General features: G+C 47.2%; 1 protein-coding gene across 1 annotated transcript in view; it reads left to right on the forward strand.

Annotated features, from left to right (window-relative positions):
* The first annotated feature begins 1,593 nt into the window (after positions 1-1,593).
* RASGRP2 (RAS guanyl releasing protein 2) overlaps positions 1,594-22,917 on the forward strand; it is a 362,009-nt gene continuing 340,685 nt past the window's right edge. Inside the window, exon 1 of the mRNA XM_086938498.1 lies at positions 1,594-2,043. The gene's annotated coding sequence lies outside the window, so the exon portion shown is untranslated. The remainder of the gene's footprint in view (positions 2,044-22,917) is intronic.

Here is a 22,917-nt window from a genome sequence, read left to right on the forward strand (position 1 = left end):
TCATGTGTTTTTGTATGTGCTGCAACTATTATCAAAATCATTTCGTATCATCATGTCTTGCCCCTAGCCCCGCCCACTCACCACACCTCTATCTCCTTTTATGAGTATATGAACTTATTTTTTCCCGTTTAAAGCACTGGTGTGGCCTAGTTTTGTTTGCTGTTTGTAGGCCTGATTTATCATCAGGTGGGTCAATTTTTACTGCTGTTTGTAGGCCTGATTTATCATCAGGTGGGTCAATTTTTACTGTTGATTTCCCAGCTATTCCCACCAGCATTGCCTGTAACAAACACAAATGCATGCAATCCTCCATACCTTGCAAAAAGTTCAAAACTTTCCACATTTGCAAATATGGCCACTTTTTATCTCTCTAGTTCACTAATGTGGGCCACTTTTATTTTGGTGCTTGGGCTTATTTTTTGTCCCAGTCCGACCCTGAGGTCAATGGTGAGGTTCATGTGGATTGGTGTGGTATATGCGAGTGGTTCAGTAGAGGTTGAGTGGTGTGCTAAAATTGAGAACTGTGATGACACAGCTCAGCACACCCTAGTGAAACAGGTAATATCTGTGTAACCTTACGTACAGCTCTGCTGTCTGACAACTGACCCTGTAAGATCTGTTTAACCCATAGGATAGTGCTGCCTTCTCCTTCTGTGTGCTCAGTTACCTGAAGTATAGCTCTGATGTGCATACCTGCCAACTTACAAAATAACTTCAACTTGTGAGGTGGTACGGGGGCTTGGAGGGGGGCAAGGTCTTGGACCAAGAGCTATCTAGAGGCGCTCTGCCCCTCATCAAGCTCCCCGCCCTCTCCAAAAAAAAGGATAATAGAGGCTGTTACCATGTCCAGGGGTGTTTTCACACCTTCTAATGGACATCCCTGCTTGCACTTACATCCTCCAAAAACGAGCTGAAAAATCACTGTTTACAATTGTTTTTAGTTCGTTTCTCCTGTCACCGTGTGATTTTGAATCCTCTCCAGGTGTCTGTGTGAAGGGAGCCGAACTCGTATGACACACGGTGGCGCCATGTGAATTGGTAGTTATAGTTGTGTGTGTGAAAGTTCACAGACAAATCTGATCTCTGAAAGTGTGTCTCATCCTATGGAAAGCTCTGATGTCTCATACTCGAGCAGAACCTGCGAAATATATGTGTGACGTTTAGCCGGACAGTCTGACCTCATTACCTGTGGAATATGGGTACCATGAGAGCCAGCTCTGCTGCTCGTGACTTGTGCATGTGAAATATGTGTAACTTGTGAGGATAGCACTGCCCTCCTTATAAGAGCTGAGCGTGTGAGGCTCACATGAGAACACATTTTCCCAACAGAAAAGGAATTGGCTGCAATGAACAATTTTCTAGCTGAAGTGAAGGCGACAATGGTGAAGTGAAACACTGCTAGCGGCAGACACAGAGGAACTGTTGTAATGAGAGGAGGGTAAAAGTGGAGACCATACAGTGTCTGTGACTAAAGAGCTGACAGGAAACATGCAGCTGTGGGCGCTTATCGGCTCTCCCAGGCTCGGCGTGTGGTTGGTGCTCACTCCTTCGCCCCCTCCGAGCGGAGCTCTGAAATATTTCTGCTCTGTCCTCAGATGTTTGTAGATGTGGCTTCCTGTGTGAGGTTGCGGAGACCGCGCACCGAAAACACCCATGGAGAAGGTGCTGTCAAATAAAGACTGCACCCGTAGAGACCGCGTTTAGAGACCTACAACACGTGAGACTATACTCGCAGAGACAGCGCGCCTGCAAGAGACATATAAGTGGAAACGTTGCGCAAGTGAAGAGATTGACTGCATCGGGAGAGAGACAGCGCCCACAGAGTAGAGGCTGTAAGAGCTGAGTAGAAACACTGGGCCAGTTCAAAGGTAGCGCCTGTGATAAACTCCACCAGTTGAGGCACTGTTCCACTGGGAGTCGGCCCTAGTGGAGCCGCTGTGCCCTCGGCGAAGTTGCACCGGCAGATAGACCGCGCCTGTCTCGACTCTCGAGACGGCAGCGGGCAGTGTGCGGAGAGAGCAAGTGACCGCAGATGGGCAAGAGGTAAGCGGCGATTTGGGTAGTGTTGGGCATCTGGTCTGCCAGTGGTGATGTTGTGTGTTCGTCTAATTTGCGTTCTAGTCAAAGTACGCCCCTGCGTGTATTTGGTTATCATGTGTACTTAGCGATGATGTTTATGTTGCGATGGTGTGTATATTGAGATAATGGTATATATTCGCTACAGCGCAAAGGTTGTTGTGCTTGCCATGAGTGAATTGTTGGCTGTGTGCTTTATGCTAGTGTATTCATAAGTGGCAGTTTGTGTACTGGGGACTGCATGTTGTGGCAATGTGTCATTTTTTGTGGATATGTGTGTTTCAGGGAATGATTTGTACCTGGATTGCATGTTACACGGGTTCCGTGTGAAACCGAGGTAGAGTTTAAATCCGTGAACTGTGCTGGGCTCCGTGTGTGTTATTAGAGTGTGCTTATGTGTGTATTGTGTAATGGTGTGTCCTGAGCTATTTTTTCACATGGGATTGGTGTTGTCATAACGTTAGTTTACGAATTGGGGCTCTATCGTATGAGGGGGATCTTTGTTTAGTGAGGCAATGTTGTGACCGACAGTGTAGATTGGTGGTAGTGAATTAATTGTAGTAGTGCACCGTGCACGGAGATCGTATGAGAATGTGGGCTTCAGCTCTGCTAGGTGTGGGTTTTTTAGGGGTACTGTATGCATTACAATGGGACTTTTGGGGCAGCGAGCCTGTAAGTGGGCATCGGGTGCTGGGGTGTACGAGGCTCCTGCGCTCAGCTGGACCAGAGCAGGTGCCAGTGTCTACCCTGTATCCAACCCTTCTCTTAGAACAGAGTTTCCCAGGCTGGCATGGGAGAGGGCGGTATTGGCACCGCTGCCAGTGTCTCGATGCCCATCCCTGCCAAGTTAAACCGCTCAAGGTCACTCCGTGCCTCAGAATGGCCGTGGCACGAATATACCCAGAGGCCCCTGCTGCCAACCCGGACGCAGCCAGGGATAGATCTGTGGGGTGCATACCCTCGTAAAAAAAACACAACACTCCTTCACAACAGGAAAAATGGACGTGAGACCTCAGAAGAAGCTAACTGGATCTCTGCTCACGAACCCACGAAATACCACAGGAAGCAGGGGCTGGGGTCCACAAGGAATAGATTAGTAGCCCTTATCCCTCCAAACAGGAAATGCGTCACATGTTCTCCATATAGCTCATTCACACCCCTGGACAAAACTATTCAACCTACAGCAAACAGGGCCTGGGATCTGAGCGAAATATAGCTGGAAGATGGCCAAGGAACTCCATCTGGAGTACACGAACCCTGGACTCCATCGCCTGCCTTCTGCACAACAATAAGCAACCCGGCCAGCGGTCGATAAGAGCAAAAAAAGACACTGCTGGTTTACCGGCACCAGCCTCTGCATCTCAACATAAAGGAAGACAGCTCTATAGGGAGGGCTGCGCTCCGGAGAATCACCTCACAAGCCTCTTCAGCATCACAGGGACCAGGGCCTGGGGCCATACTATTTACTTGAGTTTCACAGAGCACCACAGGCCGCAGAGGCCTCTTCGGCCCTTTAGAACAGAAAGAAAACGCGCAAAGCAATGAACATTTCTGAGCACTTGAGAGTTAGAATGCAACCAGATGCGTAGGATGGACTTAGATCTGACATTCTTCGGGCTCCCAAGAGGACCTTGGATTTAGTTGAATAATTCCTGAATAACTCGGCTTGCAAGAGCTGTGTTTCCCGCGCCCGTATATAAAAGTCTGCCGCTCTCGTCCATTTGGTGTGGTTTGACTGGGAGTGTCTGGCCTCACCTGCCGTGGGGTGTCTGGATTATGTTTCCACGTGTTCTAGGCTGTACCATTGCATGGTGCTGCCAGCGCATAACACGGTTAATACATACGTATGTGAATATGCACGATATACTGTTGTATGTGCATATAGATGGTCATGGGTTAGTGGGTGTGGAATTGTTGGAGGAAGACATGCCTAGTGCAGTGAGATGTATGTGTAGGGTTGAGGGAGTCATGTTGCATTTGTTTGTCTTTTATTACTCCGGTGGTGGTGTGCCTGCAGGAGTGGTTGGTAATGCAGGGTTGAGATCAGAGAGGCAAGATTCAGGGTTGTTGGCGGGGCAATCCAGTTTTAACTGTTGTGCTGATAAGACACCCTCCCATGCTGGTGCGGATGCATGCTGAGGAGGTGGTGGATTGTACCCATTGTACTGCAGCATGCCGCCTGTGTTTTTGCAGGTTGTGGCTGTCTTCTGTGCTTGGTCCTGCGTATAAGAAGTTGTGTTTAGTGCTGTTGGGCATCGATGCATTGTCCATCTGCATTGCCCTTAGTGCAGTGTAGGTAGCATGAGAGTGTAATGCTAGTGCGTATAGTGTGTTTTGCTGTGTCAGTGATGTTGATATTTGTAACTGGTGGGGGCAAATTCGGATTGTGTTCAGCACTGATGCTGAAGTACTGAAGCTGTAGCCCTGGGTGATGAAGTAAGGTACAGGGGTGAATTTCATTTCTTTGCATTGTAATGTAGATATTGATGTTTTTGGAGACGTGTACTGCTGTTAAAAAGCATCGTAGTTCCATTTGTAACCGGATTCTGTGTTAGTGGAGTGAGTTTGTAATTGGAAGTGTAGTATATAGTGTCTTTTGACCTGAGATTTAAAAATGTGGATTTAGAGAACTCACATGTTTCAGAACTTTGACGTTTAGACAGTTGGTGCGAAACCTTGAGTACACCCCAGTAACTCGCTTCACCAGACCTTACACCACAACAAAAACCCATTATAGGACCTGCCAAGGGTCTGAACTCCTCAACAATGACAATGGTTTGGGTGTTGCCAGGGTATCAGATACTTCCCATGTCTTGGCCGGGGTTACCCGTGGCAGGGGTTTTGCAATCCCTGGTATCGGGGTTTTGAAGTCAATGGCAGCAACAGAAAGAAAATAGCGATCTGAAAGTCCTGTCAGCAGTTACCACTCCCTGTTCTCCCACTAGGCTTGTACCAGCAAATCAGAGGCTGTCAATGGCCCATGGGCGGGGCAGGCAATTAATAGTGTGATGTCATAGGGGGTCAAAGGGTGCATGATATTGTTTGCACTACCACAGGTATTTTGGTGAGTCGATTTGCTTACCTGAAACTAGTTCCTGAATAATTGCAAAAGATAGGACCTTGTATTTAAAGGGAAGAGGACAGTACTTCTAAACGCACCCTGCAGCAGCATAAGTAACCTTGCCAGAGGGAACAGACCCCTGCACTCCTTCCACCAGCACACAACACTGTTACACAGACCAGGCATAGCCCTCCATAGGAAACACACAACTTGGACATAGCAGCAGTCCATGAACAGCATAGAATTCTGCCTGGGATTGCTAGGGGGTGTATCACGGACACTCAAGTTGCCAGAACCTGCAACGCAGGAAGCAAGACGACTAGAAATGTTCATGAGGACTGCTCTGTTAGTACCCAGTTTACCACAACAGGCAACTGAGCATGTCATCGCCTTGCAAATTATAACCTTGGGCCATGGCGCAAACCTCACCGACCCTGCCACCACGCATGAAAGTAAGAAATGCAGAATGATTTCACTCCTTGAACTCAAATCATCAGCCCTTGCTCTACTACAAGAAATAGGACCCAGATTAACACACCAGTGGGGGCTTCGACAGACTGTACATCATGTTGGCCCAGTGAACACTACAGAAAACATGAGCTATGTTCTAGCTTGAATATACCCCTGGAAGTCAACTGCCGACCCCGTTCACGGCCAGATTATCATGGTCGTGAGATCTCAGCAGGTCTTTCATCTCAGACACTTGCCTCATAAGACTCAAAGCTCGTTATCGACACCGACAACAGCTTGAGTGCTCCTCAACCCTAATACTATAACATCTCCTGAGTAACATTGTGGGTGGAGGAACTGTTGCTCTGCACAAGGTGTGCTTCCTCAGGCGAGTTGTCAGTCACTTCCTGAGCACAGCCACAATGGCTTCCGCTGGATAGTTGCACACAGGCAGCCTGTAATTGTGAAAGATTTTTCATTGTTACAGCTGGGGGACACGCCTGTTCTTCTCTATTCCCCCACCCGTCGCCAACCTGCCTCCCAATGTCACAAGAAAAATCACACTGATCTCCACTAACTCTGCTCCTCGGCGCACTCTATACAACCGCAGTAGCACAGGGTTCACCATCCCGGCTGCCTGGACTCAGAACAGGCCAGATCTTGCTTCTGTAACCTAGGGCTGAACCCATAGAAACATAAAACCAGGGCAGCCTGCCTATACTTCCAGGGAGCCACCGTCAACCCCCCTAAAGCAGTCCACTCAGAACTGACGAACACATCTACCAAATGCAAAAAGAGATCTGCCACAGAGTGACCCGCATCTATGATGGCTTCGATATTGTCCATTCCTGCAGGCTCCTCTCTCACCGATTTGAGGACTGGACACTCTAAAGTATTGCACATTATTTCAGTACTGCCACTTGCATAAGGTATGGCTCTAATGTAGGCCATTCAGGCACATCTCTGTCTCCATGCTCTAGACCATACATAATTTACAGAGCTGAAGCCTTAATTGTTGTGTTCAGCAAAAACACTTACCACCAAGGCCTCATTGCAAGTACAACACTCAAGCACCTCCCCAAGGCATAGCGGGCTACCCATCCGAAATACTTTTAGGTGGCTCGCAGGGTTATATGACAGAGGCATGCATGGCTAAACCACGTGTGCCTTTACCACATAATTTTGTGGTAAAGGTATGACTGGTAAAGGGTTATGTGTGGTAAAGTTCACACCCCAGCCCCCGTCTTGAGCCCTATAAACTATTCCGACCCCTGAGCCCTACAAACTACTGACCCCGCAAGCCCTAAAAACGACCCCAAACCCTTAAATACTACCACCAAACGCTCCGAGCCCTAAAAACGACCCCTCAACCCTTTAAAACTACCCCTACCCCCCAAAACCTAGCCCCAGTCCCACTTACCTGATCACGTCCTCTCACAATCATTCCTCTTCTTGTGCGAGCTCATCCCAGCATCTAGACCGCGCACTTAAGTCATATGGGTGGTTAAAAACATATGCGCAGCTAAGGCAAGTTTGCTTTCACCTGCCAGGAAACGGCACGCCTGGCTCAGTCAGCCCGCATTGTAAAAGCTGTTTCCCGGTTCACCCGGGGGTATGAAGCACTGTATAAATGTAATTACAATGACAGTTTCAGCAACACTGCACAGGCAAGGTTTGTTCAAATTCTGAACTAATGTGAGGTTATTAGGGGCTGCTGGTAGAGTAGATAGGCCCCACAATGGGCGAATAGAAGAACTCCTGATGGGAAGCAAGGAAAGGGAGGACCCCCGAGTGAAGGTATTACCCTCTCACGCACCGGAGTGAAAGTAGCTACCCTCTCACGCAGGTTGCATGGCATCTGTTCCCTAGTGGTTGTTATTCAGAATTTGCTCCTGGAGTAAATCATAAACAAGGCCTGAAAGGGAGGGGTTAACCTGTTGCCCACATCCTCTGCCACTGTTCTGACTCACAGACCTATGCGCCTCCGCAGAAAGCCGGGGTTCACCATGGGGGACCAGTGGTCCCACAGAGCTTCGCCCACAGAGACTCACAGCTGTTGGGAAGAGGCCCAAGTCTCCTCACCCACTGGTTGGAGTGATGTCAAAACTGAATAGTAAACAAAATGGAAGCAGGGAATCCCAGGAGGGAAGCATGCGCTGTGCACTTTGGCAGCCTCTCCTATTTATAATCCTTGCTCTGATTATGCGGTAAAGGCCTGATGCGAATGTGTAGGGAAGGCGGGAAGAGTTGGAGTGACATTTTAAAAGACAAAAACCACTAAACGCATTCCAGCTCAGCGTACAGAATCTAACAAGCATTTGCAATGCTATAGGTCTCGCATTAGGAAAGTTTGAGCAATTGGTCTTGTAAATGACACATTTTTTATTAATGTGTTGGTTTTGAAAAAAGCGAAATTAATAGCTTTGTCATTTCCAATGCCAATACTTTTAACTTTTGCATATGTGACACCTATAGCATTTGTAATGCAACATGTTTTGTATTTACGTGACTTAGATGTATTGATATTACAAATAACAAAGGCTTTTAATTTTTTAAAATAATTAATACTTAAATACAAGTTATTGTAATTTATAATGGCAATAGCTTACACTTTTGTAAATTACTTTTGTGAAGATTATGTTCAGTGTATTTTATTGTGACGAAAATCCAAGAAAAGAAGTGAAATATTAACATCTTTCTGTGACATTTGTAATAAAGCTTGAAACATTGAGAGAACATATTTGATCCAGTTGTTGTTGAATGGTTGCACAGATTGATGCGGTGGTGGCGCTGAGTGATGTTGTGGTGGCGACGAGTGATGCTGTGGCGTTCAGTGATGCTGTAGTAGCGCATAGTGATGTTGTGGTGCCCCTAAGTGATGCTGTGGTGCCCCTGAGTGATGCTGTGGTGGTGGGATAGATAGAGTGAGGGCGAAAGATAGATAGAGTGACGGCGATAGATAGATAAATAGAGTGAGGCCAATAGATAAATAGAGTGAGGGCGATAGATAAATAGAGTGAGGGCGATAGATAAATAGAATGAGAGCGATCAATAGATAGAATGATGGCGATAGATAGAGTGAGGGCGAGCGACAGATAGACTGAGGGCGATAGACAGATAGACTGAGGGCGATAGATAGATAGATAGAGTGAGGACGATAGGTAGATAGAGTGAGGGCGATAGATAGAGTGAGGGTGATAGGAGATAGAGTGAGGGCGATAGATAGAGTGAGGGCGATAGATAGATAGAGTGAGGGCGATAGATAGAGGGCGATAGATAAATAGAGTGAGGGCGATAGATAGATAGAGTGAGGGCGCTAGATAGAGTGAGGACGATAGATAGAGTGATGGCGATAGAGTGAGAGCGATAGATAGATAGAGTGAGGGCGATAGATAGAGTGTATGGTTGTGTGTGGGTATGGTTGTGTGTGTGGTTGTATGTGTGGTTGTGGTTGTGTGTGTGGTTGGGTGTGGTTGTGTGTGTGTGTGTGGTTGGGTGTGTGGTTGTGTGTTTGTGGTTGTGTGTGTGTGTGATTGTGTGGTTGTGGTTGTGTGTGTGGTTGTGTGTGGGTGTGTGTGGGTGTGTGTGGTTGTGTGTGTGTGACTGTGTGTGGTTGTGTGTGTGTGGTCGTGTGTGGTTGTGTGTGTGGTTGTGTGTGATTTATTTATATATTTATTTCACTTCTAAAGCGCACTGTCAACTCAGAAAGGCATCCTGGCGCTGACAGACTCGTATCGAAAGAAAGGGGGCAACTGATAACAAGCTAGGGGTTTGGGAAAAGCCAAGTTTTCAAGTGACTTCTAAATGCCCGAGTTCGATCGGAAGAGAATTCCAAAGTTTTGCTGCGGCCACGCCGAACGATCTACCTCCTGCTCTGGATCTCCTAAACCTCGGTATGGTCACCAACCTGGCCGAGGAGGAGCGTAGATTGCGGACTGGCACATGCCATGTAAACAAACAGGGCCTAATCCATGGGGAGCTTTAAAGGCCAGACAGAGAGACTTAAATTTCACCCTCTGTCTCACTGGGAGCCAGTGCAGCTGAGCCAGAGCCCCTGAAGAGGACGATCTTGTTGGCCACCCCAGGGCTAATTTTGCGGCTGCAGACTGGATTCTCTGGAATCTATCCTTGAGATAGCTTGGAGACTCCAGCAGTAAGGAGTTGCAGTAGTCTAACCTACTGAGCACAGTACAGCGCACCACCTCTATCCGAGCACGGAGCGGTAACAAAGGAAGGATTTTTCTCAGGAGGCGAATAATCGTCAAGCAGCCAGCTACTACCTTTGAAACCTGCGCCTCCAAAGTAAGGTCACTATTAAACATCACGCCCAGATTCCGCACTACCTTCGCAGGCTGCACCAGTGGAGAAAAATCCACAGGCCAGAAGTTGCTGGGTAGGGTAGATTGTACCCTAGACCTTGGGCAATATAACACCTCGGTCTTTCCTGTGTTAAATTGCAAAGAGTTGGCTTTCAACCAGTCCGCTGTATCTCGCAGGCAGTTGTGAAATACTTCCAAGGAGGTTGATTCATTTCCCTCCAAGGAGAGAATCAACTGTGTATCATCAGCGTAGTTAACAATTTCGATATTATATTGTTTGATGATCGCGATTAAAGGCTAGAAATAGATGTTAAATAATATCGGGTTAACTGCCAAGCCTTGTGGGACACCATGCGAGATGGTAGTGAAGGTGGATTGGAAGGGAGGGTGGGACACAGCTTGTTCTCTACCCTGAAGGAAGGACTCAAACCACCAAAGGGCACTACCTGCAACCCCTACCTCTCTCAGCCTGTCCAGCAGAATAGCATGGTTCACCGTGTCGAAGGCAGCAGACAGGTTAAGCAGGATCAAAATTCTGCCTTTTCCCTGTCTGCCCGCCAACGTAGCTCATTAAGGAAACAGTCACCAGGGCCATCTCGGTGCCATGAGCTGGCCGGAAGCCAAACTGAACGTCCTCCAGGAGCTTGTGCTGTTCTAGGTGTCTAGAGAGGGTGCCTGCCACCACTCGCTCTACAATTTTTGCTGTATAGGGTAGAAGCGAGATGGGCCTAAAGTTCTTAAGGCATTCAGGATCGAGGGTGGGCTTCTTCAGTAAGGGGGTCACCACCGCTTGTTTCCACTGAGGTGGAACCACTCCAGTAGTAAGCGACTGGTTGCACACCAGCCGGAGCATAGGGAAGAGCTCAAGCTTGAACTCCTTCCAGATTTTTAGTGGAATCGGGTCAAGCGGAGACCCAGATGTAATACAAAAGGCCACTTCCCTGAACTCCTCTGCAGACAGCTGCGCAAATTCCACAAGGGACTCAACTCCTCCCAGTTCATGAACGGCCCCAAGAGTCGACAGGCTGCCACAATCAGCTACTGCTAGGATTTGTTGCTGCTCCACCCCCAGATCATCAATAATCAGTTTGATTTTATCCTTAAAGAACCTAGCTAGGTCTCACAGAGTTCCTCGGAGGGGGGAATTCATTCTTGGCACAGTCTGGGCAAATAAGGCTATTCAAAATATTAAAAATGCTCCGAGAGCTATTCGGGGCATCAAGAATCACACTAGAGAAGTACGCTGCCTTAACTCTATGGATCTCCTTCTTAAAGTCCACCCGCTTAGCTTTCCAAGCAAGCCTGTCCCTATCCAGGTATGATTGTGTGTGTGTGTGGTTGTGTGTGTGGTTGTGGTTGTGTGTGTGGTTGTGTGTGAGATTGTGTGTGTGGTGTGTGTTTGTGTGGTTGTGTGTGGTTGTATGAGTGAGGGTGATAGATAGAGTGAGGGCGATAGATAGAGTGAGGGCAATAGATAGAGTGAGGGTGATAGACAGATAGATACAGTGAGGGCAATAGATAGAGTGAGGGCGATAGATAGAGTGAGGGTGATAGACAGAGTGAGGGCGATAGATAGAGGTAAGGCGATAAATAGAGTGAGGGCGATAGATAGATAGAGAGTGAGGGCGATAGATAGATAGCTAGAGAGTGAGGGCGATAGATAGATAGAGTGAGGGCAGGCAATAGATAGAGTGAGGGCGAGAGATAGAGTGAGGGCGAGAGATAGATAGAGTGAGGCAGATAGATCGATAGAGTGAGGGCGACGGATAGATAGAGTGAGGGTGATAAATAGATGTGTGTGGTTGTGTGTGTGGTTGTGTGTGGTTGTATGTGTGTGGTTGTGTCTGTGGTTGGGTGTGGTTGTGTGTGTGGTTGTGTGTGGTGGGGTGTGGTTGTGTGTGTGTGGTTGGATGTGTGGCTGTGTGTGGTTGTGGTTGTGTGTGTGGTTGGGTATGGTTGTGTGTTTGTGTGGTTGTGGTTGTGTGTGTGGTTGTGTGTGGCTGTGTGTGGTTGTGTGTGTGTGTGGTTGTGTGTGTGTGGTTGTTTGTGTGGCTGTGTGTGTGTGTGGTTGTGTGTGTTTGGTTGTGTGTGTGGTTGTGTGTGTGGTTTTGTGTGTGTGTGGTTGTGTGTGTGTGGTTGTGTGTGTGTGTGGTTGTGTGTGGTTGTGGTTGTGTGTGGTTGTGTGCGTGGTAAGAGAGCAGATCAGCACTGGAGAAGAGAACAGGGAGTTAGAGAAAGAGGTGGGTGGAAGAGAGCAGTAGATAAGCATGGGAGAAGAAAACAGGGAGTTAGAGTAGGAGGCAGTTGAAGGGAACAGCAGATCAGCACGGGAGAAAAGAACAGGGAGTTAAAGAAGGATGCGGGGTGGAAGAGAGCAGCAGATCAGCACGGGAGAAAAGAACAGGGAGTTAAAGAAAGAGGCGGGTGGAAGAGAGCAGCAGATCAGCACAGGAGAAGAGAACAGGGAGTTAAAGAAGGAAGCGGGTGGAAGAGAACAGCAGATCAGCACGGGAGAAAAGAACAGGGAGTTGAAGTAGGATGCGGGGTGGAAGAGAGCAGCAGATCAGCACCGGAGACAAAAACAGGGAGTTAAAGAAGGAGGCGCAGTGGAAGAGAACAGCAGATCAGCACAGGAGAAGAGAACAGGGAGTTAAAGAAGGAGGTGGGGTGGAAGAGAGCAACAGATCAGCACAGGAGAAGAGAACAGGGAGTTAAAGGAGGAGGCGGGAGGAAGAGAACAGCAGATCGGCACTGGAGAAGAGTACAGGGAGTAGGAGAAAGAGGCGGGTGGAAGAGAACTGCAGATTAGCAAGGGAGAAGAGAACAGGGAGTTAAAGAAGGAGGCAGGTGGAAGAGAGCAGCAGCTCAGCACAGCAAAAGAGAACAGGGAGTTAAAGAAGGAGGTGGGGTGGAAGAGAGCAGCAGATCAGCACAGGAGAAGAGAAGAGAACAGGGAGTTAGAGAAGGAGGGGGGTGGAAGAGAGGAGCAGATCAGCGCAGCAGAAGAGAACAGGGAGTTAAAGAAGGAGGTGGGGTGGAAGAGAGCAGCAGATTAGCACAGGAGAAGATAACAGGGAGTTAAAGAAGGAGGCGGGGTGGAAGAGAGCAGCAGACCAGCATGAGAGTAGAGAACAGGGAGGTAGAGAAGGATGCAGGTTGAAGAGAGCAGCAGATCAACTCTAGAGAAGAGAAGTGAACAGGGAGTTAGAGAAGGAGGTGGGTGGAAGAGAACAGCAGATCAGCACAGGAGAAGTGAACAGGGAGTTAGAGAAAGAGGTGGGTGGAAGAGAGGGAGGGAGATAGATAGAGGGAGGGCGATAGATAGAGGTAGGGCGATAGATAGAGGGTGGGTGATAGATAGAGTGAGGGAGGGAGATAGATAGATAGAGTGAGGGAGGGTGATAGATAGATAGATAGACTGAGGGAGGGCGTTAGATAGAGTGAGGGAGGGCGATAGAGTGAGCGAGTGAGGGGGATAGAGTGAGTGAGGGTGATAGAGTGAGTGTGATAGAGTAAGTGAGGGCCGTAGAGTGAGTGAGGGTGGTAGAGGGGTAGAGTGAGGGTGGTAGAGTGAGGGCGGTAGAGTGGTAGAAGGAGAGTGGTAGAGGGAGGGCGGTAGAGTGGTAGAGTGAGGGCAGTAGAGTGAGGGCGGTAGAGTGGTAGAGTGAGTGCGGTAGAGTGAGGGAGGTAGAGTGGTAGAGTGAGGGCGGTAGAGTGAGGGTGTGAGGGCGGTAGAGTGGTAAAGTGAGGGCGGTAGAGTGGTAGAGTGAGGGCGGTAGAGTAAGGGCGTGAGGGTGGTAGAGTGGTAGAGTGAGGGTGGTAGAGTGAGGGCGTGAGGGCGGTAGAGTGAGGGCGGTAGAGTGGTAGAGTGAGGGCATGAGGGCGTTAGAGTGAGTGCGGTAGAGTGGTTGAGAGAGGGCGGTAGAGTGGTAGAGTGAGGGTGGGAGAGTGAGGGTGGTAGAGTGAAGGCGGTAGAGTGAGGGCGGTAGAGTGAGGGCGGTAGAGTGGTAGAGTGAGTGCGGTAGAGTGAGGGAGGTAGAGTGGTAGAGTGAGGGCGGTAGAGTGAGGGTGTGAGGGCGGTAGAGTGGTAAAGTGAGGGCGGTAGAGTGGTAGAGTGAGGGCGGTAGAGTAAGGGCATGAGGGTGGTAGAGTGGTAGAGTGAGGGTGGTAGAGTGAGGGCGTGAGGGCGGTAGAGTGAGGGCGGTAGAGTGGTAGAGTGAGGGCATGAGGGCGTTAGAGTGAGTGCGGTAGAGTGGTTGAGAGAGGGCGGTAGAGTGGTAGAGTGAGGGTGGGAGAGTGAGGGTGGTAGAGTGAAGGCGGTAGAGTGAGGGCGGTAGAGTGGTAGAGTGAGGACGGTAGAGTGAGGGCAGTAGAGTGAGGGCGGTAGAGTGGCAGAGTGAGAGTGGTAGAGTGAGGGCGGTAGAGTGAGGGCGGTAGAGTGGTAGAGTGAGGGCGATAGAGTGGTAGAGTGAAGGCGGCAGAGTGAGGGCGGTAGAGTGGTCGAGTGAGGGCAGTAGAGTGGTAGAATGAGGGCGGTAGAGTGAGGGCGTGAGGGCGGTAGAGTGAGGGCAGTAGAGTGAGGGCGGTAGAGTGGTAGAGTGAGGGTGGTAGAGTGAGGGTGTGCGGGCGGTAGAGTGGTAGAGTGAGGGCGGTAGAATGAGGGCAGTAGATTGATAGAGTGATGGCGGTAGAGTGGTAGAGTGAGGGCGGTACAGTGAGGGCGGTAGAGTGAGGGCGGTAGAGTGGTAGAGTGAGGCTGTGAGGGCAGTAGAGTGGTGGCGTGAGGGCATGCGGGCGGTAGAGTGGTAGAGTGAGGGCGGTAGAGTGGTAGAGTGAGGGCGGTAGAGTGAGGGCGTGAGGGGGGTAGAGTGATGGTGGTAGAGTGATGGCGGTAGAGTGAGGGCGGTAGAGTGAGGGTGGTAGAGGGATGACGGTAGAGTGGTAGAGTGAGGGCGGTAGAGTGGTAGAGTGAGGGTGGTAGAATGAGGGCGTGAGGGTGGTAGAGTGAGAGAATGAGGCAGGGTGGAAGAGAGCAGCAGATTACCACGGGAGAAGAGAAGAGAACAGTGAGTTAGAGAAGGAGGTGGGTGGAAGAGAGGGAGGGCGATAAAGGGAGGGAATGCGATACAGTGAGGGCGATAGATAGATAGAGGGAGGGTGACAGATAGAGGGAGGGGGATAGATAGATAGATAGATAGATAGAGGGAGGGCACTGCATGTTGCACAAAAACCAGAGCCATAAAAATACAGCGTGAGCAAAGTAACACGTTGGTGTGGGAAGTAAGAGGCAACTGCTTAGTGAGAAAAATTGGAAAACAGGATCGATTTCTTCTTAAATGGGTTGTGTTTGAGATCATTGTGTGATATATGACCTTCATTAGTGTCTTGAACTGACCTTCATTAGTTTCTTGAACTGAACATCAGATTCCAATGCATGCACGTAGGGAGTGATGCAAACGTTTCACAGTGCAGGGGATACACATACAGCATTAATTTGCAAACTGGGAGGAAGCTCAGATTCTGAGTGCCTGTACCAAAGTAAACAAGCAGGAATAGGCTGTGCGGAACTGATGCAGGGAAGTTGGGAAATACTGTAAAGTCAGGCATGATGTAGAAAGAGCTCTCGGGTGCATGCATCAAATCTTTCTTCAACATTATAGCTTTAAAACGGCTTTACGGGTATGTATGGAAACATCAGTCCTTTGATTTTCTGTTGCTTTCTGCCTTTTCACCTGGCTGCGAATATTATGTGTGACTTGATCAGAATATATTTTGAATTAAGACATGGGCAGAACATGAATCAAGCAAAATGGACCTAGTCTTGGGAGAAGGCTGTTATCCTTTCTGAGCCAAGCTTTTAGCATGCATCCTTCACATGTTCACAGCATACATCAACACAGTGTTTTATTAAACAGATTAGCTCATTACGTTATGAATGGGGAGATAGCTCAGGACTCTGCTTTGTCTGGTGTGTGTGTGTGTGCGGGATGGGGGCTGTAAATCGGCAGTGCTGAGAGGTCAGGGAAAGAGGGGACAATCAAGGGTGCTGACACTTTCAACAGTATAGCATTAAAATGGCTTTGAGGGTTTGTATGGCACTGCTAGTCCTTTAAGTTTCTGTAGCTTTGTGTCTTTTTCCCCTTGTTGCAAGTATCATGTGTGACATGATTGGAACATATTTTGAATTGAAATAAGATGTGCGCAGAACAGCAATCAAACGAAATTGAGCTGGTTTCGGGAGGAGTCTGATATCCTTTTTAAGCTAAGCTTTTAACGTGCACCAGCATTTAACATGTTTGCAGCATACACCAGCACACTGTTTTATAAAACAGATCAGCTTGTAATGCTTATGAGTGTAGAGATAGCTCGGACGTGGCTCCGTCTGGAGTTGGAGTGTGTATGCACGGGTGTGGGTGTAAGTATGCACCGTTGAGTGGTCGGGAGAGGAGGGAATAAGCACTAAGCATGGGCGAATTTTGCGAATCTGGCGTCCGCGAATTTGCGAACTCGCAATCCACAAAATCCGCGAATTCCCGCGAATTTGCGGAATTTTTTTGTGTTCGCAAGGATTTCTGCCAGTTCGCGAGGGTTTTGTACCAGTTCGCAATTGCGAACTTACATGTCGGCTCGCAACGGTCGCGTTTATGTTGTTTGTACGTCTGGTTCATCATCACAGGATCCCAGCACCCTCTGTTTCACCCCTGCCACCCTCTGTTTCACCCATTCCACCCTCTGGTACATCAATGCCACCCTCTGGTTCATCATCACTGTAGATTATGGGGGGAAAAAGCAAGCACACCTGCCCTGCTTCAACTGACATGAATTAATTTGGGGTTGATTTATTAATGTGTCACTGTTTTAAAACTCCAATCTGGCACCTGCTTCCTTATCTGTAATTTGCTTTCTGTTGCAGTGCAAATTTTTTTTCCAGGACCTTTGTGGCCTACTTGTAGCTATTCTATGAGCCTGCTGTGAGGGTCAGAGCAGGGTCATACAATTGTTGCAACTAGCAACTGAACTCTGGAGGGGCCCCAGTCAGGAAGCACCACAGGGAATGGTTACTAATGATGAGTTTGAACTTTTGCACCTGCTGAATGCTTTCACTTTTGCAAAACTCGTTTTTCTGCAGAACAGCATTACAGCAACTGTAATGCCCCAAACAAGCTTACTTGTGAAAGTTGATTTCTAATCCAAAAGTGATCCAAAGAAAGTCAAAAGGCCTCAAATCCAAAAAAGTGCAGGCAAATGTCAACCTGAGGAGTTATTCTGATAAAAATCATCATTTTCAGAAGGTTTATGCTGCTTGCTAGTGGATTTCTTGTGCAGAATTGCAATTTTTGTAATTTCGCGAGTGCGAGATTGTTGCTGCCCGCCGCACCTACATGTTCGCAATTGCGAACTTACACCGCACGCCGCAAAATTGTATCACCAAGAAAAAAAAATCCGCTGCGTGCGAATTTGCGGAATTTCGGTAAATTCGCGAGCGATCGCGGATTGCGAATTTACAGAAAATCCGCAAAATCCACGAGCGGAACGGATTTTCCGCCCATGCTTAATAAGCACACTTGAAATGTGTGCTGATATAAAAAGAGAAAAGGCATCGGACAAACAAAAAAAAATGCAGCCGACAAGCAGGCTTGAAACGCGTGCACCTATGGGGAGATTAGGGAATGGTACACAGTAAAGGCTGTGCACGCGAAACCTAATAATAGAAGTTCCACCCACCAAAGCAGACAAGCTCTCAGCATTGCGTGGGGGGGGGGGGGGGGGGGGGGGGTGAGGAGGTGGGTAGCGGTATGCGTGCTTGTTCACGAGAGCGAGGCCAGCAAGATTGGGAGCGCATTCTTTCGAAGTCTGATAGGGACATCAAAGGAAGGGTCCGAGGGACCGAGCAGACTTGCAGAGCCCTTGAATGGGAAGAGCGGCCGTGGGAGGTGGGGGGGGGAAGTAGGAGAGTGGTGGTAAAAGTCAGCTTGGTAAAAGGATGGTAAACAAGCTCTCTGCATTGATGTGGTGGGGGCGGGGCGTGAGCGCATTCCTTTGATGTCTGATGCGGCGGGCTGGGGAGCGGCAGCTTTGAAGTCTCTGAGGCACAGACAAATGGTGGTTTGTGGCATGGCTGGTTTGTGCACGCGCCTTTCTCACTTGAACTGTGTGTGATCCGCCGTTGGCAGACTTTTCAGACTGCTTACTAGAAATCTCGACAAACAAGCATTTAAGTCGAGACCTAAAAAGGTGCTTTTCTGCTGTGGTTTCTGCAGCCGAGCAGCGCTGCAATTCACATGTGTCATTGAAGACCTGCCTGCAGGTTGTTGGGGTCCACTTTTTTTGCTAATCAGTGTAATTGTCGTTCCCAACATGCTGGCCCTCTGCTGACTTTTTGTTTGTTAAATCGGTGGAAGGCAGCGAGAGTGGCATGAAAATAGTCTCCTTAACTCTCTACTTTCTGTAGTTCTTTCTTTAAAAGAACTACTTGTTCCCAAAGCAATTTATGCTTAATTGTAGCACCTGTGTCATCTTTGTAACCGTTTTTGATCCATGTCTGCATGTCACTGTTGTATGATTTGACGCAGAAATACGAATTGCACACTATTAGTGTGGGGAATTCGCGATCAGCATTTTCAAGCGCCATCTTTAAAGTTCTTATTTCAGCTCGCTGAGCTGAACATTTCCCGAGTGATTCAGTTTTTGTAATCATTGGTTTGAATTTACCTGAGCGCCAGCGACCTTTAACAATCGCGCACGCTGCATCGTAGGATTTATTTTCTAGATCGTAGTGTTGTGCGAATCTGTCCATATAGATTACGCAGGTATATTGTTCTAGAGGCAGAATTTCAGCTGGCAAAGGATATTCTCGTTCATATAGTAGATCATCTAGTTTTTTCAGTTTTGGGTCAAAATAGTATTTTACGTCTTCTGTAGCAAAGGAATTTTCCCATTCTATCCATTTTGGATCTAAGGCCACTTTAATCAGATTATGTGGACTAGTTAACGCCTCAAGGGCTGGTTCTGCTGTAAAAACAGTTATCCTTCTGCCTTGGGCCAGGGCTCTTTCTTTTGCTACAGTAGTTTGAACCGCAGTTAGAATTTTTTCTGTAGGGCTGAATTTCATTTCAGCTTCAGTGTACAAATGAGATTTGTAAGCTATAGGTACCGTTTCTCCCTCATTAGAGGTCAGGTATGTGAATCCGCATCTTCCTGGGATGACTCGGATTACAAGATTGCGTATGTTTTCGCGAGTTTGTAATTTTGTTTTAGTTAACATGTCTGTTTGCAATGATCTCAAAATCTCTGTGTGTTTCCTAGTCCAATTGGTTTGTTTGTCTTATTAATTCATAGAGAGGTTTAACCTTCTCGGCATAATTTAGAATGTATGTTCTTTCGAAATTCACGAAACCTAGGGGTCCATTATGATGTCGGGCGGATTGCCTCCGCCAGGCTGGCGGTAGCCACCGCCGGCCTGGCGGAGGCAATCCGCCCGACATCCATTGCCAAATTCCCCCCGCCATATTTGGATGGCGGGGGGGACCGCTGCGTAGGAAAAACACTGCCTGCCTGTTTTCCGCCCCGGTCGCCTTGCGGCCGGGGCGGAATATGTTTAATATGGTGGCGGTGTCTGTTTGACACCGCCAGCCATATCACAATGGGCATTCTGTGAAGCCTTTCCGTGGCGGCAATGCCGCCACGGAAAGGCAGGCGGTCTTTGGTTTGGGGGCCCCCTGCGGGCCCCTTAGGTGATGGCCGAGGTGTTCTGTGCAATGGGGGGGTACCTGTCATACCCCCCGTATTTGCATTCACCAAGCAACAGGCACTGCGGGGTGCCTGCCGCTTCGTGTCTGCAAATGCGTGCATTTGCTTTTCAGATTGTGGCGGGCGGTGCAGTGAGCACCGCCCGCCACAATGTTAAAATGAGGATTGCGCCCGCCACTGTGGGGGGCGCATCCTAATGCACATTTCGGGACCCCCACCCTTGAGGCGGGCGGTTCAGTTTCCCGATAGGGTGGCGGGCGGGCAAAGCCCGCCCGCCATCCTAATGTGCCCCCTAGTATTGATTGTAAATTCTTCAGCGTTTTTGGTGCTTGGAGTACAGCACATTTCTCTAAGAAATTGTCTGCCAGGCTTTTGCCTTCACTTGATAATTCATATCCTAAAAATAGGACAGTTAGATGGGCAATTCGTGACTTTTTAAAGTTGAATTTGTAACCCTCTGACGCGAACCCAAGTATTTTGGTGTTCACCCTTTTTAAATGAGTCTCCAGGTCATCATCTGTGAGATAGATGTCATCGACATATGATAAAGCTTCATCATCATACATTTGTAGTAAAATACAAAAGAATGGGAAATGGGGTTTACAGCACAATTGCACTTATTCTGTATAATGCCCTATTTATTGTGTGGTGACACGGATCGGAGATTCCTTTCCCTAGATCTCCTAAGACAAGAAACTTGTTCTAGCAAACAATTTTTTAGCAATTGATCCAGCACACACGTCAGTATTTTAGAAATCTGTTGCACTAATGATCATTCAACACAAGTCAAAAAATATTAAATGAGTTGGGTAGCAGAGTCTTCAGATGTTTTTTTGAAGTTTTAATCTTTATTCATTTCTTCAATCCAGTAGCCAACGCGTTTCGTCCTCCACGGACTTCTTCAGGGCTACAAACAATATATATGCACATATACACACAATTAAAATATATACAAGGAATGTAATGCAAAACATTGACTTTCACATCTCAATTACTAATAACACGTTAAAAAGAACCACAACCTCAATCTTGTGGTGGTTGGTAAGGTTGTTTTGTACCAAACCCTGTTGAGTTCCAATTACTTAAATATCACCTATTTACACAATATTAACACCTATTTACAAATTTATCAAAAGCAAATATTAGAAACACATCATTATACATTCTGACTCCGCTACTTGCTTAATTTCATAACCTAAATAGTCTGGGAAGTGGTGGGCCTATCAACCTCATAATTCTAGGAGTTGTGGGTGGGTAGATATCATGTATGATACATGCTGGACAGTTGGCAACACTAGGGGTTTAACCGGGTAGGATTAAGAATCTATATGGGAACAGTTTAACAGCTTAAACCTCTAAAGTTGGCTTACCAAATGCTGAAATTGGAATGTCTCTTCACAAAATAAACGGTAGGCATTCGAATCTGAAATAACACTCGCGAAATCAATAGTCATACAATATGTGAAATATTAATAAGGCTTCAATTCTATCACTTTAGAATTAATCTGATTTTAACCTGGAGCCTACTCTGGATGGAATTACAGTCACTTGACTAAATTTGAGAAGAGCTCACTCCAATTGGTAAGCCAACTTTATAGGTTTAAGCTGTTAAACTGTTCCCATATAGATTCTTGATCCTACCCGGTTATACCCTTAGTGTTTCCAACTGTCCAGCATTTGGTAAGCCAACTTTATAGGTTTAAGCTGTTAAACTGTTCCCATATAGATTCTTGATCCTACCCGGTTATACCCCTAGTGTTGCCAACTGTCCAGCATGTATCATACATGATATCTACCCACCCACAACTCCTAGAATTATGAGGTTGATAGGCCCACCACTTCCCAGACTATTTAGGTTATGAAATTAAGCAAGTAGCGGAGTCAGAATGTATAATGATGTGTTTCTAATATGTGCTTTTGTTAAATTTGTAAATAGGTGTTAATATTGTGTAAATAGGTGATATTTAAATAATTGCAACTCAACAGGGTTTGGTACAAAACAACCTTACCAACCACCACAAGATTGAGGTTGTGGTTCTTTTTAACGTGTTATTAGTAATTGAGATGTGAAAGTCAATGTTTTGCATTACATTCCTTGTATATATTTTAATTGTGTGTATATTTGCATATATATTGTTTGTAGTCCTGAAGAAGTCCGTGGAGGACGAAACGCGTTGGCTACTGGATTGAAGAAATTAATAAAGATTAAAACTTCAAAAAAAACATCTGAAGACTCTGCTACCCAACTCATTTAATATTTTTTGACTTGTGTTGAATGATCATCAGTGCAACAGATTTCTAAAATACTGACGTGTGTGCTGGATCAATTGCTAAAAAAGTAAATTCGTAGTAACTCTGTTACCCTTGCTGAGAATATCCTGGGCTATTCTTGAATCCCTGTGGGAGTCGACAGAAGTGTTTTTGTGACCCCGTTATTGAGAAAGCAGTCAAATACCTGCTTTCAGGTGCAATGTTTTGACAATAGAATCCATTAGAGATGTCTAATGTCGTTTTATATTTTTTGCGCACAATGTTAGTCATTAGTGCTGCACTATGTGAGTTTTGTACTGCAAATGTTTTACAACAGGAGTTAAGGTGTCTGTAGTCCAAAACTAGACGATATGAATTGTCTGGCTTGGAGACAGGAAAGAAAGGATTGTTCATTTGCGCGGTGCATGTTTCGATCACCCCTTGATATTCAAGTTGATCTAAGATCTCCCTGACTTGCTTTTTAGCTTCTTGTTTAACTGGGTACTGCCTTTGTGCAGTGGGCTGATTTGTTAACTGGATTTTGTGGTGAGGTGAATCCTCATCCCATCCTACATGATTTTTGGATAAAGCAGGAGCTTGGGCCACTGCCCATTTTCTTGCCAATGTGTATTTTTTATGAATCAGGATATGATTCGCGAAGACAGGCATAATCATTTCTTCGCCATGAGGGCACACCCTGACAAACTCTGGTGGCCAGTCTTTCTCAGCTAACAGAATGTCATAGCCTTTTGAAAGTTTTTCCCTAAAGAGACCTTTTATTTTCATAGTTTTATCTCCCTCTATATGTAATGTTATTGCATATAGTTTATGGGGCACACTAACTTGTGTGTCTGCAGTTTCCACCTGAATGTACTCATTCGTGTCCACTGTCGCCAGAAGATTCATCAGGATCTTGCAAGCTATGGTCACTTCTGCTGCGCTGTCTAGCATTGTCTGTGCCCACTCTCCGTTTTTCAGTTGTGTCCTCAGAATTCTCGGCATGTTTAATCT

Source organism: Lissotriton vulgaris, chromosome 9 (genome assembly GCF_964263255.1).
Source record: "Lissotriton vulgaris chromosome 9, aLisVul1.2, whole genome shotgun sequence".
NCBI lineage: Eukaryota > Metazoa > Chordata > Amphibia > Caudata > Salamandridae > Lissotriton > Lissotriton vulgaris.